Raw genomic sequence first — 12,507 nt, 5'->3', positions numbered from 1 at the left:
GGCTACTACAGACGATACAGGTTTTGGTGGGATTTTGTTTTGTTTTGTTTTTGGTGATGGGGGAAGGAGAGGTCTCTGCCGCGCCAAAAAGACTTCCGCCCCAGGCTGCGTGTCAACCCAGGGGCAGTAGGGGGCGGGAGAAGCTCAACTCTGGGGCTCCTGTCCCTCTTCACGTGACGCGTCCCTCACTCTGCGTCTCAGGCCTTGCTTCCGGCCTGGGCGTCACCCGGAAGTGGGGGGAGTGAGGAAAGGACGAGTAAAGGCCACAGGCCCTGGCGGCGGTGGGTGGAGGAAGAGAAACCGTGGGAGTGCCGCCACTGCTGCCGCAGCCGCCGCGGCTCAGACGCCGCCGCCCCCCTCCCCGCAACCCCCCTTCCACGCCACCACTACTGTTTCTTCTCCCGGTGTGTGAGATCGGAGCCTGTGCGTGGATTTGCGGCTGCCACGGGCTGCATAGCTCGCGAGGTTTAACCATAGTAAAGAAAAACCAGGTAAGTCCTATATTGTCTTCCTGTAGTCCCCTTCTACTGGAGAGGTGTTCTGTATTGTCAGTCTTTACTACGGAGTGTAGTGGGGTCATTTTAATCAGGGGCAGTCTCCAAACTCTCACTTCTCCACGACTCTCGTATTTACCACCCTCACGTTTTATCTTCCTAGTAGGGGATAATCGAGGGGAGATTGAATCCAGACCCAAGTCACTTTCCTTGTACCCTCCTGGGGAACTGTCTTGATTATCCAGTGGCCTATGTTACCTAATTAGTTGAAGGTACAAGAAGGTCCGTGGCCGGTATTGGAAGTCGTATGGACTGATGACGATTAATAATGTAAAAAAATTATTTTTCTTCTTGTCTCGCTCTGGGAGCATAAGCTAAACTGAGAGAACACTCTTATTTCCATTTCATTTTGTTCATTCCGCCCCTTTCCCAGTAAAGTTATTCTCCATCTCTGTGGCATCTTTATCTTTGACACTTTTTGTTGTAGACGTTGAGGTTATTCTAAGCACCAACAACTCTTTTTGTTGTTCACAAGTTCGTATTTTCAGCATCTGATTTTTGTTTTAGAGTCTGTTCATCTACAGAAATATGGTCTCAATTAAGACACATTGAGTCTTAATGTGTGCAGAACGTTGAATTGGGTGATATTAAGGTGTAGGGGTGGTAGGAGGTATACACAAGAAATAGGATGGAGTCCCTGGCCTCAAATGAGTATGCAATCAAGTTGGTTTAGTTCAGTTATGAAGACAGTGGGTTCTAGCAGCCCCACTGATTGAATACTTTGCGTATCTCATCCTTATTTATTATTTTTTTAAAAAGATTTTATTTATTTATTTGAGAGAGTGTGAGAGTGAGAAAATTGCAGGAGCGGGGGTAGGGTGGAGTGGGAGCAAGGGGAGGGGCACACTCCCCTCAGAGTAGGGAGCCTGAGGCAGGGTTTGGGTCCCGGGACCCAGAAATCATGACCTGAGCCCAAGGCAGATGCTCAACTGACTGAGCTGCCCAGGTGCCCCAATATTGACTAACTTTAATCAAGAATTTTGATACATTCCAATGACTGAAAATAATGTTTATTTGCCAGCTGGGAAATTAAACTGTGAAAAGAGATTTGTCTGAGGTGATACAGGCACTGGCACAGGTGAGAATAATATTTGGGAATTTTAAAATTCCCTCTACTCATCTTTGTTAAAGGTTTTACAGAGTTTTGTTTCTAAGTTGTGATCTTTCTTAAAACATAAATCAAAGTGTGGGTGGAGGTGGGTGGTGGGCAGGAGAGAGAGGCAACAAGCCTATTTTGGTTCAATTTACCATCCCAGCAATCATGTTTTTTACTTATAAATCTTAGTCTTCAGGTCAATTTAATGTGATATAACTTGCTTGGTTACTTGCTGAAGCAGTATGGCAAGAAAACTATCAGAATACTTTAAGAATGTGTTTCATTAAAGTGTAAGGGTAGGATGTTTCTTGTTTAATAAATATGTTCCTAGCTTCTTCAGCACTGTTAGAAAATCGAAATGATTTCCATATCTTTGTTGAATTAAATGTGTGGGATATTGGTAGATTACATTAGTTTTCACAAATATTTCTTTCCTTAAAGAAAATGAAGATAAAATATCCCCATTTTGAGCCAGTTAATTGTACTTTGTCTCATGTTTTCTGTCCACATTTAGAATTGTACAGCTATGTTTTTTAAACCTATTTTTACTCTAATTCTCTAGTGCAGAAATCCAATTTTCCAGACCTATACTCAGGAGTACATTTTCATAATATACTAATTGAAATTTAATGGGTTATTTTACATCTTAGGGGAATTGTTTTAACTTGGCCATTTTGTTTTTAAGAAATGTTTTGTTTTATGCTCTTGTAATTGTTGATGATTCTGCTTGGGCATTGATGTCCCAAAGATTGGGAGGGAAAAATACTGGAATCACTTCCCTCCTCTACTCTGATCTGAGAGTTTGCAGGGCATTGTATATTCTTGGAGTTGTGAAGAAGATGGTTTCCACTCTCTTGAGTGTTCATTTAAGTGTGCTACCTGCCATTTAGGAGAGGAGAGCATTAAGAGGGCTTCTGTTAAGACCTGAAAAACTGTCAACAGAGATATAAGGACAGAGAAAAAGAATTCCATAGTGCAGAGCCCTTTAAAGAAAATTCTCAGGACTATTTAATTTGTAGCTGACTTCTAGTGTCATGAGAATACTTAAGAATTGATCCTTGAGCTAACAAAAGGTTACAAAGCTTGGTTGTAAAGTAGTTCCAAGTGTTATCTCCTTTGTTGATCTTTGCACTTATATTGGTAAGGAAAAAAGGTATCTTTTTTTGTGATAATAAGATTATTTGCTCTAAGAAATCTAATTGAATTATTATTTTTTTTTTAATTTTTATTTATTTCTGATAGTCACACAGAGAAAGAGAGAGAGAGAGGCAGAGACACAGGCAGAGGGAGAAGCAGGCTCCACGCACCGGGAGCCCGACGTGGGATTCGATCCCGGGTCTCCAGGATCGCGCCCCGGGCCAAAGGCAGGCGCCAAACCGCTGCGCCACCCAGGGATCCCTGAATTATTTTTTTAAAATATATTTATGATAGTCACACACAGAGAGAGAGAGAGAGAGGCAGAGACACAGGCAGAGGGAGAAGCAGGCTCCATGCACCGGGAGCCCGACGTGGGATTCGATTCCGGGTCTCCAGGATCACGCCCTGGGCCAAAGGCAGGCGCCAAACCGCTGCGCCACGCAGGGATCCCTAATTGAATTATTAAATCAATTAGTAATAATGCTATTAAGGGGTGCCTGGGTGGCTCACTCGGTTAAGCATCTGATACAATCCCAACTCAGGTCTTGATCTCAAGGTTGTGAATTCAAGCCCTGCATTGGGCTCTATGCTGGGCATGGAGCCTACTTAAAAAAAAAAAAAAGGCTAACAACCTATCAGAAAAATGGAAAAAAAATAATGCTATCAATATAAAGTATATTGTATTGATTATTAATAAATATATTATTAAAACATTACTATTAATATTATTTATATACGACCAATTTCATTTTGGCCAACAAATGCTTTCTGTTCTTTTACTATGCCATTTCACCATTAATTCTAAGTATCAGTTTTTAGTTCAGACTTACAGCCGCAGTATCTTGGTATTAATTTCTAATCACAGCTGTAAGTGGGTTTTTATGTATTAGCAATCAAATTGGTGTCATGTCTTCAAGTATTGTTTGTCAAAAGCAAAGTGTTTTATCTGGCTTCTCTGTTTCTAGCTAGGTGGTAATTGGATGACTTTTAGTCATAAAAAACCTTTGTAGTCTTCATATAGTTTTTTTTAAAGGTTTTATTTATTTATTGAGAGACACAGAGAGAAAGAGGCAGAGACGTAGGCAGAGGAAGAAGCAGGTTCCCTGCAGGGAGCCCTATGTGGAACTCCATCTTGGGATCCTGGTATCACGCCCTGGGCTCAAGGCAGATGCTCAACCACTGAGCCACCCAGGCATCCCTTCATATAGTTTTAAAGTGTTAAATTCACTATATGATGACAGAAAAAATAATAATTTATTTAGTGCAGTATATTATTTGACCTTGAATTTAAGGTATGATTAGGATTGCATAAGAGTGTGTCCACTGTGTTTATTACAAAAATAACGCACAAGTGCCTGTTTCTTAACTTTGGGGGAAGTATTAAGTCATGGGATCTTGAAACTTTTTTTTTGTGCACGGAAATGAAGGAGACTAGAACTGATCATTCCTCTGGTGTGATAAAATGAATCTGGTATTTTGTCTATAGTTTGCGCTTTGGTACGAGTTGACATATTCTTTCATAGGGCCAAATTTTATTTCTAGACCTGGCAAGTGGCTAGGCTGAGATTTAAAGCCAGTCAGTCTGGTCTTAGAACCTGTGTTCTTTTTTTTTTTTTTTTTAAGATTTTATTTATTTATTCATGAGAGACACACACAGAGAGAGGCAGAGACACGGGCAGAGGGAGAAGCAGGCTCCATTCAGGGAGCCCGACGTGGGACTCTATCCCGGGTCTCCAGGATCATGACCTGGGCCGAAGGAGGCGCTAAACCGCTGAGCCACCCGGGCTGCCCAGAACCTGTGTTCTTACCTTACATAATGGAACTGTATTTTTTTTAAAGTAGACATTTGTGCAAAATTAACTCTATTGGAATTAAGTTCCTTGTTTGTCCTAAAGGGAGAAATAACTCATTTATCTTCTTTGAAAGTATGAATGAGCAAATAGATTTGATGATAAAAAAAAATAAAGTATTGGTGGCTCAGAATTTCCTTGATATATTCAAACTAAATTCGTAAGTAAGGACTCATAGTTTTGTTTTTAGCTAATTACATTATTTAAAGATATCCAAAAAGGGGGATCCCTGGATGGCTCAGAGGTTTAGTGACTGCCTTCGGCGCAGGGCATGGTCCAGGAGTCCCGGGATCTGGGGATCGGGTCCCACATCGGGCTCCCTGCATGGAGCCTGTTCTCTCTCTGCCTCTCTCTCTCTCTCTCTCTCTCTCTCTCTCTCTGGGTCTCTCATGAATAAATAAATAAAATAAAAAAAAAGATATGCTAAAAGACCTAACGTTTAAAATGGTTAGTCTTTTTTTTTTGTATTTTCTAAGTCTCCCATGAAGAAAAGAGAAATGGTCTGTGTGTTTATTTTTATCTTTTTTGTAAAAGAAAGAATGTTTATTCAAAAAAAAAAAAAAAAAAGGGACGCCTGAGTGGCTCAGTGGTTGATTGTCTGCCTTCCGCTCAGGGCGTGGTCCTAGAGTCCCGAGATTAAAGATTTGAGTCCCTTATCTGGCTCCCCTCGAGGAGCCTACCTCTCCCTCCACCTGTGTCTCTGCCACTCTCTGTGTTTCTCATGAATAAATAAATAAAATCTTTTTTTATGTTTTTTTCTCTTTGTTTTTGTATTTTTATTGGAATGCTCTATAGCAATGTTAGAAAGTCATGAATAGATTTCAGAAATTTCAGAATCAGTCTTAGGATTTGCTCTTTTTAAAAAACTTTCTTTTATTTATTTTTTGTATATTTTTTATTGGTGTTCAGTTTGCCAACTATATAGCATAACATCCAGTGCTCATCAGTGCCCCCCTCAGTGCCTGTCACCCAGTCACCCCATCCCCCCGCCCACCTCCCTTTCCACTACCGCTTGTTCATTTCCCAGAGTTAGGAGTCTCTCATGTTCTGTCACCCTCACTGATATTTCCCACTCATTTTCTCTCCTTTCCTCTATAATCCCTTTCACTATTTTTTATATTCCTCAAATGAATGAGACCATATAATGTTGGTCCTTCTCCGGTTGACTTACTTCACTCAGCATAATACCCTCCAGTTTCTCTCTCTCTCCCTGTGTCTTTCATGAACAAATAAATAAAATCTTTAAAAAAATTATTTACTGTTAAAGTAATGTTAGCAACCTACCTATATAATAAAATTGTAAATTATAGTTTTGCAGTAATACAAATTGAGTGGACTGTAGGAGAAATATATTGATCAATCAGTATTTGCAGGCAATATTTAGTTTCCAAATGACACCACAGAAATATGGAAAACTCAGATTAGGAGGGCACAGTAGTCTACGTACACCTACAGTAAGCTAACATCATATCTCAAAACTAGTTATGACACTTATCAAGTCAAATCACCCTGATGTACTTTTCCTGCTTCTCTACTGAGAAAACTCATGATGATCTACTTGTATAATTAGTGAGCTACAGACCCTGGGCCATTGAACTTTTCTGGATTATTTCTCTAATTGCTGAATGCTGAAACATACTTCTGAATGATTTATTAAATACAAAATATAGGCAGAAGAGAAGGCTTTATGTATGTCTAACCTACTCTGCAAAATAGTGCTGATCCTATGTCAGCACTCCAATGAATACGTGTTTATTGTGTGCTTGTTGTATATCTAGTGTTTATGTGGGTTCTGTAAGATATGCAAAGAAGCATAAGGCATATGCTCCAATGTCTAGCCAGAAAAAGAAATCTAATACCAAACAATTACAGAGTAATTAGGTACTAAACTATGATGCTGATTCCAAGGGTCTTCAGAATTTAAAAAGTAAGTGGGTATGAGTATTTGACATGTTTTTCATGGAGGAGGTGGGACTTGGGTTCATTGATTAACTCAGCAGTTACTTGGGTAGCTATGATTTGCAAGGTACTGGGGATATGCTTGTCAGTACAGCAGATATGGTCCTGCTTTTCTGGAGTTTACAGATGAGTGAGGTGATAGGATTTAAATATATGGAAGAGAGCATTCCAGGTGAGGGAACCAAGCTAAACAAAATCATAGAAAGAAATGGCAAGCATGGACTATATGGCTGTGAGGGTACTTCCTGATTGTAGTAGAGATTTTATGTTGGGGAAGAGTTTTGAAAGGGATAGGTGAGAGCCATCTTTTGAATGCTTTGAATAGCTATTTAAGTCTGTGGAAAGTGGGGTGGGAGCAGTCTTGTGGGATTAAGCCCTTAACCTGGGGGATCTGACTCTATCTCCTGGGGGATCTGACTCTATCTCTAACTCTATCTCCAGGTGGATAGCCTAAGAATTGAGTTAAATTGTAGGATACCCTGCTGGTGTTACAGAGAATTACTTGGTAGGGGAAAACTGCCAAACATCTGGTGTCAGAAGTGTTGTGAATGTGGTACTAGTATGAGAGTTTAGGAGAAACATGAGAAGTAAGACTAGGATTTTCTTTTTTTTTTTTTAAAGATTTTATTCATTTATTCATGAGAGACAGAGAGAGAGAGAGAGAGGCAAAGACACAGGCAGAGGGAAAAGCAGGCTCCACGCAGGGAGCCTGGCATGGGACTCGATCCCAGGATTCCAGGATCACACCCTGGGCTGAAGGCAGGCGCTAAACCGCTGAGCCACCCGGGCTGCCTGGAAGACTAGGATTTTCTAATACAGCCATCTTTTGAATGCTTTGAGCAGCTATTTAATCTGTGGTAAATTCCTTGGATAGGGTGTTTTGGAGAGGGTTAGCATGCATGGGCTTTGGAGTCATAGGCCTCAATTTGATCCCATTTTCATTCTAATTGTTACCTGGGTTTAGAATTTTTTTTTTTTTGAGAGAGAGAGAAAGCGCATGTGAGGGGCAGGACAGAGGGAGAGGGAGAGGGAGAGAGAAAGAATCTTAAGCAGGCTCCATGCTCAGCTTGGAGCCCCATGCAGGCCTCAGCTCATGACCCTGAGATCATGACCTGAGCCAAAATCAAGAGTCAGATGCTTAACTGAGTCACTCAAGTGCCCCCTGAGTTTAGAATTTTGTATTAAGTTTTCTTAGTGACAGGACTATGTAAGCAATAAAATGATATTTACACAGAGCAGCTGGGATTAGTAACCCTAGTAGCACCAAGTAGCACTAGAGAGCAATGTGTCAGTGGAAGTGCAAGAAGGAGGTTAGGCAAGAGAAAGAAATACATTCTGTATCTTCAAGCACTACAGAGTACACTTGCTTCGCCTTTGTTTTCAGTTGTGTTCTTTTAAGAATAGTGTGTTTTCTTTGTCCAGATATGAGGAAAAGAAACTTAACTGCAGTTACTTGACATGACCACTTGAGGACTACCAATGTTATTTTAGGTTTTATTCTACATTTGAGTCATCTGGTCAGTTTCAGATTATCTTCTATATTTGAAGCATCCGACTAGATTATTCTGTCCAAGTTTTGTATTTTACCTAAACATAACTTGGTCAGAAGCTGATATAGTAAGTTTTGTCTATAATCTGTGTTAGTGTTCTCTCAGTTGGTTTAAGGCATGAGTGGATTACCAAATGAATGCTTGTTATGATCTGCCTTTTGTTTCTTGTTACCTTTGACTTTAATGTAAGTGTGATCATATTCTAAGGAGGTTTAACAGAATACTGTTATTCTGGCACTTTCTAGAATTTTTTCCTGCCAGATAAGTAGAAATGATTGATTACATCAGACCATTTTCATCTCTTCCCAATCCTTTATCAAGGTGATCTCCAACCTTATTATATGGAAGGCCTTCTTTTTATTTCTCTCTCTCTCTCTTTAAAGTAGGTTCCACGCCCAAAATGAGGCTTGAACTCACAACCTTGAGATCAAGAGTCATGTGCTCTACTGAGTGAGCCAGCCAGTGCTCCTGGTGGACCTTCTTTTAATCTGAGTCTTGAGATTAGGGCAGATACAATCATTGTAGTTCCTGAGAAGTAGTTGCTGGCTGTACTGTTCTCCCTTTCACTCTGGGAATGTTAGCTGGGATGTGTGGCAGAAAGGGGTTGTAGCAGAGTGGAGAAAACATTATTGGAAGCCACCTTGGGGCTCCATGAAGCAAGACTCCTAGACCTACCAGTAGATCCTGATCTGCAGGTTGGAGACTTCTTTTGTTCATCTAGGGCTATTGTCTTACACAACTCTGGGGGCAGCAATCACATTGTTAGTACATAAATATTATAAATATATGTAAGTCTATAAATATTATGATGTGGACTTATACAATAGGCTGTGTTGAAACCTACCCAAACCATTTCTATTTCTAGCCCCTTTCTCTTCTCAATACCTACAACATTCAGCAGCCCAGGTAGTCCCAAGCTCATCACTTGAATCTCACTTCCCACCTTGAGGCTCTTCTGTAATCCAACAGATGAAATTTAGATCTTTGAGGATTTTAAGGGTTACATCATGTTTCTTACTCTATTTAAGTGTACTCATCAGTAAAATGGTGATACCTGCCCTCACTCATAGGTTGTTAAGAGTATCAAGTGAAATAATGTTGAAATCACTTTATAGATTATAGAGTGCTATATAAAATGTAGCATAATATTCTTTCTTGATGTGTTGTCTTGTAGTGGAGAGTACTGACTTTGAGGGATGCCTGAGTGGCTTAGTGGTTGGGCGTCTGCCCTCGGCTCAGGGTGTGATCTTGATAGAGTCCGACATCAGGCTCCCTGCATGGAGCCTACTTCTCCCTATGCCTGTGTCTCTACCTCTCTCTCTGTATCTCTCATGAATAAATAAATGAAATCTTAAAAAAAAGAGTACTGACTTTGGAGATAGTCTAGAGTTTAAGTTCCATTTCTGCTATTAACAAACTGTACCTTGGACAAATTAGTGTTTCTGGGCCTTTGTTTCTGTCTATAAAAGGAAACTAATAATGCCACTCCTCTCTACCTAGAAACCCAAGAGTTATTTTTTTCCTTGCCCCGACATTGAGTCAGGTTACCAAGTCTGTTGTCTAGTTACCTTTTTTCTTTTAAGTAAGCCCTATGCTCAATATGGGGCTTGAATTTACAACCCCCATTGATGAAGAGTCACATGCTAAGCCAACTGAGCTAGCCAGGCCCCCCTGTTGTCTAGTTCTTGATATTTATCAACATTTCTCCCTCTTCTGTATCTCCATTTAGTCCCTAATCATTTCCTTTCTGGGCTATACTCTTTTAAAAGTTTATGGTAGGGGTACCTGGGTGGCACAGTGGGTTAAGTGTCAGACTCTTGGTTTCAGCTCAGGTCCTGATCTCAGGGTTGTGAGATCTAACCCTGCTTTGGCTCCACGCTTATTGGGGGAGTCTGCTTGTCCCTCTCCCTCTGCTCCTCCTGCTCTCTTCTCTCTCTCAAAAATAAAAGCACAGACTCTGGATCAAACTTACTGGGTTCAGATTTTGGTTGTCACTTACTAGCTGTGTGACCTTGGGAAAGTTCCTTAACCTCTCTGTCTCAATTTCATCATCTGTAAATGGAGATAATATTAGTACCTATCCCATTAAGTTGTGAAGATTAAAATAGTAAAAAATATTAAGTACTATTATTTATTATTATTCACTGACAAAAATATTAAGTACTATTATTTATTATTATTCACTGACAAAAATTTTAGTTTGAATAAAAAGAAGCATGTCATAAAACACAGTACATAATTTTTATTAAAACTGTGTGTGTTTATCTCCTAAACTAACACAACACACACACACACCCCTACCTCAAAATGTTAATGTAGTTATCTCTTGGTCGTAGATTGATTTGTTGTTTATTTTTATATTTGCTTATCTATGTTTTATATTTTTCTCTAGTTGATGTTTATTCCTTATATATATTTTTTTTGATTATTCGTTATATTTTAAAGGAAAAAAAGACACAAAATATCTCTTCTATGAAGTCTTCACTGAACTCCCTTCCTTCATCCTTTAGATCACCAGTGTAGCATGCATTGCTAAACTCCTTGAAGGCAGAGCCTATGTTGTATTCATTCACTTTTTTTATTCCCAGCTGGGCCTAGTATAGAATCTAGAAGATACTAGGAACTTGGCAGTATCAGTAAGGTGAAGAAGAAATGGAATTATGTATGAGCCTGGCACTTTACATGTATTACCTCATAATGTTTCTCTCAACAGTCCCATGAGTAAGTTATCTATGTTTTTTTTTTTTGTTATCTATGTTTTTAAATGAGAAAATTGTGTATCAAACAGCTCAAACAATTTGCTGAAAGTCATATGGCTACTAAGGTGCAAAATTTAGATTCAAGTCCAACTCTGTCTGGTGCCAAAGATTTTCTTTTTAATGTATATCAAATTAATGAATTGCTTAATGAATATCCTTGCTGTTTCTAATGAAATAATTTATGAAGCACTTCTTTGTAAACAGAAATGTGCTGTGTGAATGTAAGGATATGTTGTTGTTGTTTCTTTTGTGATATTCTATTTTCACCTACACCCTCAATTTTGACTAGGCAAACCTGTTTTCCTGTTCCCACACACAATTTTTCTTCTCTGTTCAACTGGCATTTTATTTCCTTTTGTCTTTTTATATTGCTCATGCTCTATCCACTTTTTATGAACTTGGTTTCTAATAATGATGTGAAGCTTTTCAGGTTAATCCATGCATTTCCATCAAACTCATTATTGTGTATTATTATGGCTTCTGCTTGCTTGTGATAACAAAGCACTTGAGGGGTGCCTGGCTGGCTCAGGTTTCATGAGTTCAAGCCCCATGTTGGGTGTGGAGCCTACTTAAAAAACAAAAAAACAAAGCAGTTGAAACTTCCCAGTTAAAAACTCTAAAGGGTATGGAATGATATAGGCCTTTTCTGAATTCATTCTCATTTATGTGTATCAAAAAATACCCAGCTAAACAGTTGCTTTTGACAATTTGGAACTTCTAGTCTCTTTTTAAAAGCTGAACTCCCCGTACATTCCTAGTACATAGTTTTTCATCCTTATATGTTCTGATGGTGATTGAACTTTGAACAGGAGAGAATGTTATCAGATTTTCACCTTCGTTAACTGAAGTGTATTAAACAGGTCATTAAAGGAATTAAGGGGTTGGGTGTGGGTGGGGATATAGATCTGGACTATATTTACAGGGTGTCTGCTTGCTTCATACTGAAAATTGTTCTTTGAACCTTGGTTTGATAAAAAAATATGAAAAATATGCATGTTAGGAGTAGTCAAACTATTTTGAAAAATAGATACATATTTTTATGTTTTAGTCATAGCATACAAATATTCCATCTCTAAGAAGACAAAACAGTTTTTTAAAAAAACCTTTTATTTTTATTTATTTATTTTTAAAGATCTTATTCATTTATTTATGATAGACATAGAGTAGGGTGGGTGGGCAGAGACACAGGCAGAGGGAGAAGCAGGCTCCATACCAGGAGCCTGACGCAGGACTAGATCCTCCAGGATCTGGGACTCCAGGATCACGCCCTGGGCCAAAGGCAGGCGCTAAACTGCTGAGCCACCCAGGGATCCCTGACAAAACAGTTAAAAAATTTTTTTTTATTTATTTGAGGGAGAGAGTAAAAGAGAGGGAGAGCACAAGCAGGGCGAGTGGCAGAGGGAGAGGGAGAAGTAGGCTCCCTGTGGAGCTCGATCCCAGGACCCTGAGATCATGACCTGAACTGAAGGCAGATGCTTAACTGACTGAGCCACCCAGGTGCCCCAAGACAAAATAGTTTTTCTACCAATATTTTAACTACTTTTTTTTTCAAGTCCTGGAAAGATTAATTATATTCTTACCTGATAGGGGAGATATTTTTGC

At 39.4% G+C, this 12,507-nt stretch overlaps 1 protein-coding gene across 12 annotated transcripts in view; it reads left to right on the top strand.

Moving 5' to 3' along the window:
* Nucleotides 1-206: 206 nt before the first annotated feature.
* ATP7A (ATPase copper transporting alpha) overlaps nucleotides 207-12,507 on the top strand; it is a 153,460-nt gene continuing 141,159 nt past the window's right edge. For 4 of the 12 annotated variants that reach the window (XM_072816029.1, XM_072816018.1, XM_072816025.1 and 1 more), the window contains exon 1: nucleotides 207-491. The gene's annotated coding sequence lies outside the window, so the exon portion shown is untranslated. The remainder of the gene's footprint in view (nucleotides 492-12,507) is intronic. The other 8 variants (XM_072816026.1, XM_072816019.1, XM_072816020.1 and 5 more) reach the window with 7 other exon arrangements.

The sequence above is a fragment of the Canis lupus genome, chromosome X (genome assembly GCF_048164855.1).
Source record: "Canis lupus baileyi chromosome X, mCanLup2.hap1, whole genome shotgun sequence".
In the NCBI taxonomy this organism is placed as follows: Eukaryota; Metazoa; Chordata; class Mammalia; order Carnivora; family Canidae; genus Canis; species Canis lupus.
This window is presented reverse-complemented; position numbering and strand designations above follow the sequence as displayed.